This window comes from Drosophila arizonae, chromosome X (genome assembly GCF_054131065.1).
Source record: "Drosophila arizonae isolate 15081-1271.41 chromosome X, UAZ_ARI_1.0, whole genome shotgun sequence".
NCBI lineage: Eukaryota > Metazoa > Arthropoda > Insecta > Diptera > Drosophilidae > Drosophila > Drosophila arizonae.
The window spans coordinates 5772237-5777663 of NC_142927.1; positions in this window are offsets into that span (position 1 = coordinate 5772237).

Genomic DNA, 5427 nt, shown 5'->3' on the forward strand with positions numbered 1-5427 from the left:
TTTTGAATTTTTTCTTTTTTAATGTAAATACGAAAGGAAAGAAATAGGGCTTATAATCTCCTGGAAATAGGAAATGCGGGGCTATATGGTTCTTGAGAGGAGGCAAGACAGATGCTTTAAAATAATCCCGATCAGGAGAAACTATGATCCCAGCGATCTCGTCAACTACAGAAAGAAAGCACTTGAAATTTGAAATATATATTCCTATATACCATACAATTTCTATATACAATTTCGGGTGCTGCCTGATAACACACTGCTATATACCATATGTACTGAGGGCTTATGCAATATTCATAGCTCATCCCATTTTCTTATGATCGATAATAATCGATCGTGTTTAATATTATGTTTATATATCATCTATATAGCACAGGCAATGCGAGTTTACTAGAGCAAATATTATTCAAGCAATTATCTAACAGAGTAAACCCTGTTGTTAGCTCTTCCTCTTCTGCTTAACCCATTCACGATCATCGTACTCCTACCACTCACGAGCCTCATCGCAAGTATCGATAGATGTATATCTATTGATAGTTAACCATAGTGCTGTTCCCTCTTACTGGCCTACTACACCCCAAAATTAAGTATGGAATGATTTGAATATCTGCTAGTCGGGCACTACCGACTAACTCTAAAGCATTTCTACTTATTCTCAGCTGTTCTCATGAATATGTTTGCGAGACAAGTTCTATATTCTTCACTTATTTCACAATTAATATAGATTCTACCAAAACATATATTATATATACATATATGTACATATATAAACCAAATTGGTCGTAGTTCTGAGCAGAAACTTATTATATTTAGTTGAATAAAACTTAAAGTAGTTTCTTACGCCCCAAACACAGACGACTCAGAGCCCAGCTATAATAATATGTGTGAAATACCCGCATTATATTCATTCAAATTTAAAAAATTACCCATTTTCAAGACAACCTTAAATCAAAATAATTGTATAGTATTACGCGTCTTGATGGAGCACCAAAAAACAAGTTAAGTTTATTCGAAAGTCAATCTAAAAATAGATAAGTAATGGTCGAACATGAAGAGGCTTTGTTTTGATATCGAATCGAATTTGTTGAAGCTTGAAAGCTCGAAAACTTTTGACATTGGATGAGCTTAGGAATGGGAAAGTTTTCATTGACTGTGGAACAGCTGAAATATGAGCTGAACAAAATGAAAAGCATTTTTGCCAAATTACAGTTTCAAGTCAACCCCTTGAAGGCATTAAGGCTTTTTTTAGGCGATGTCCACTTATCAAGCTATGCTACAATTGCTGAGCCATGCCAGGATAATACTTACGACAGATGCACAAAACAAAAATTTTGTGTTTAAGTAGAATTTTAATAGCAATAAGAGTCGGCACGAAATTAAGTTAATTGCTACTACTGTATTTAGTATTTTTTACAAGTGCGAGCAAGAGGTAGAGCAGGAGGAGAGAGGCAGTCAGACGAGAGAGAGAGAGAGAAGTAGAGGCAGCCAGAGGGAGACGGAGAAGTAGAGGCGGTCAGAGAAAGAAGGCAAGGTAGAGGCAATCTGGGGAAGAGGGAGAAGAAGACGGAGAGGTAGAGGCGATCAGACTGAGAAGTCGTGGTAGAGGCAATAAAAGGAGAGAGTGAGAGAGAGGTAGAGGCAGTCAGACGGAGACGGAGAAGTAGTGGCAGTCAGGGGAAGAAGGAGAGGTAGAGACAAACAGAAGAAGACGGAGAGGTAGAGGCGATCCGTGTGAGAAGTCGTGGTAGAGGCAATAAAAAGAGAGAGAGAGAGAGAGAGAGAGAGAGAGAAAGAGAGAGAGGTAGAGGCATTCAGAAGGAGGCGGTGTGGTAGAGGCGGTCAGGGGGAAAAGGCGAGGTGGAGACAAGTGGACGATCTGGGCAATTAGACACAAGTTTAATGAGAGACCCTCAAATTGCTGGCAACAATTTGGATCGCTCTGTATGTGGCATGCTCAGCTGCTGATGTTGCAACAACTGGGTGTGGGCAACCCTTTTGTCTGCCACCCTGTAAGTGTCACACAAAACATACAACAACAGCAGCAACAACCACAGCAACAACAGCGGCAACAACAACAAGCCGTAACAGCACGCAATTAATTTGATTGAAGCTGCCACACGGCGTGCCTGGCAACGTTTCTATCTTACAAATTGCCACGCTGCCGTTGCAAGCAGCAGCAGCAGCAGCAGCAGCAGCCGCAGCGACGGCAGCACGAACAACAAAAGCCACTGTGCAGCAAGCGTGCAATTAACTGTTGTGCGCCAAGATCAAAGCGATTAAAGCCGCTGCTACGTTAAAAGAAAAAACTCTGAATATATATAAAAACTCAGGCGCTGCTCGCGACCCTATGGCTGAAAGCGAAACCCTGCGAGACGAGTCGAGCCAATGAAGCTTTATCGTCATCGTCATCATCATCATCATCATCAGCGTTATCATCATCGTCGTCATCATTGGCTGTTGCTTGTTGTTTTTAGCTGGCCCAAAATGCCAAAAGGGAGCAGAGCAGACAGCGGCAGGGTCAGGCACGGCGGTGCAGCATTGCGGCCTTTGCAGGTGGATGGCCCAGACGGACATGGACATCGTGTAAGCGGCCCGAATGATTGCTGGCCATTTACAAGTGTTAAATGTGCATAAAACTTGGCCAGCATTCAGACGGTGTTCCGGCTCATTCGCCAAGCAACTGCAATTTTCATTATAAATGCGGCGTCCCATTTGGCCAGCGGGGGCGCAACAGCGCCATCGCACAATGGCCAATAACTCATTCGGCAGCAAGTTGGCCAAGAGCTGCTCACAGGCGTCCTCCATATGCATATATGTCTCTTGACGGCTTTGGCTTATGCCCTGACCGGCCCTGCCCTGCCCTGCCCTGCCCTGACCCGGACGACCTTAGAAAGCAGATAGCATTCAGAGTGTTTTATGGCCAAGTTAACCTGGTCTTAGCCGAATGAGCTGAAGATCTGCATATGATCTAATGGAAGACTTGAGGAAGTTGTGATTACAATGCCAACCATAGAAAACGTCGCTCTTAACAAATATTGTGGTAAGTGCTTAAGTTTGAAGTTAGTCTTAACTTTATGTTGATTCTCATCTCTAATAAGGTGTATGCTAGTCGGCTATAGCCTTTAGTTTAACATGTTTCTTTACATTTTTGTAAGACTTATTTAAGATCTGGGCATATTCTAGTTCTGGTAGTGTAAAAGTTCACTCGTCTTCCTTTTGCCTTTAGCTAGCATATAAATCACATGTGCTCAAATAATACTTATAGACGATCCAGTTCTGGTAAAGTAGATATAGTAGAGTAGAAGAGCTGCGCCTTCAAGCCAGTATCAATCAGCTCCTAGAATCAAATCGATCTAGTACTGACCGTTTTACTGATATGATATGATACCATTTATATTGATATCCGATTTAATTTGCCTTAATCGATAACATTTTTCTTATTCCAGCAATCGATTTTAATTTAATATCATATTGCTTTATTATCTAATCTTGGATCTTACAAAGCAACTTCTAGTGATCCTCCACCCATTGCCATATAAAATGAAATCAAACTGAATTTGGAGTATACTAGTTATGGGACTTCATTTAAGATGCGATATATTTACTGTAAGCTCTGCGACTATAGCAACTACTAGATTTGAGTTACTCACAAGCAAATCAAACCCTTCAAAGTACTTTATTTTCAGCTAAACTTATTTAGCAATAAAATTTTCATAGAACTTTTGTGTTTGTTTAGTAATTGCAGGGTAGCTACGAGTCGATCACATTCAACTGGACAGCTCCCATTTCAAAATTTTGAGAGTCCATGGAAACTGGAAAACCAGCTAATAATGTTTTTCTGAACAGGAATGCAACAGGCAGGAGGAGGCGTGGCATAATGTACGTATATCCTGAGTCTATGTAGCCATATCTGACCGTCCGTGCAATGGCACATATATACTCGTAGGAGTTTATATTATACTCTTTTTTTTTAAGTAACCGATTTTTATACCCTGAACCCATTGAAAATGGGAAATCAGGGTATAATGGTTTTGTGAAAAAGTATGTAACGGGCAGAAGGAGGCGTGGCAGACCCCACAAAGTATATATATTCTTGATCAGCGTGACGAGCTGAGTCGATATAGCCCTGTCCGTCTGTCCGTCCGTCCGTCCGTCCGTATGAGTGCGTTGATCTTAGAAGTTATAAGAGCTAGAGAGCTGAAATTTGGCATGCATACTCGTGAGTACCATACGCAGTACGAGTTTGCTTTATTTTTTCGATAAATCGTCCGATAACTTTTTTATCGAGAATAATCGAAAAATTGATTTTGTTTTTTTAGCCTAATTTGAACATTTTTAGAGTGGAGTGTTCAAATTTGTGTTGTATATAAAGTTACTCCATACAAAGATTTTGTAATTTACAGATTTTGGATACCACGCCCCCTTCTCCCCCAATTTGTAAAAAACGCATTTCAAGTACTAGAGACTTGTGCTTTGGAATGTACACACATATTTACCATATGATTACACTCTGAAAGTTTCATTAAGATCATATGTTTACAAAAGAAATTATTCGACAAATAAATTCTCATAATATTGCCCACACTGCAGCGCAGCCCAAGCGCAGTCGCTGCTTACTGCGCAGTTAGCAGAGCGCAGGCTTATGCGTGCGTGTGGATGCATCTGTATGTATGTGTGCATAAAAGAAGTGCAGAATGATTAGAATATCAGATTAGAGGGTTCAGGGTATCTCCTAGTCGAGCAGTCTCGACTAGAGCTTTCTTACTTGTTTAAATTTCGTTTTTAATAAGCCTAATTTGAATGCTGCTGGATCTAAATATTTTCTGAATCACTGTATAAATGTGATTCATGTGATTTTCAGAGCTATTTTGTAGATTCATGTAATAATATATTTTTATCTTTTATCTTTTTACCATATTGACCTATAGTAAATATTAACCATAGTAAATGTAGTGAATAAAACAGTTTATTTTGTATGTTTATAGATTTTGGATACCAAGTTCACTTTGATAAAGAAGCTATTTCAAAAATTTTGATATGCTTTGTATGTGTAGCCATTGCAGAGTAGCTGCCAGTCGGTCACTCCACTCCACGATGCTTTTTTATCAACTCGAAGCACTTAGCAGCCCCATTTTATGGCACCGCCCCAAAGTATGCAACAGTTTTTCTATAGCAGCAACAGTTAAAGCACAGGGTGTTTCAGCGTCGCTTCGAAATATGCAATGGAAATGTATTGAAGAGAGTTAACAAATGCATGATGATATATGAAAAAGATATATATAAATATAAAGTATTTATCTATATGTAAATATATACATATATACAGTTGCATTTCCCATAGCTCTGCCAAGCTCATCTATCGATAACACTTGGCCAAGGCAGCTCTAAGCTTTGCAGCAGCTGTTTCATGTTGGCCAACTCGGCCAA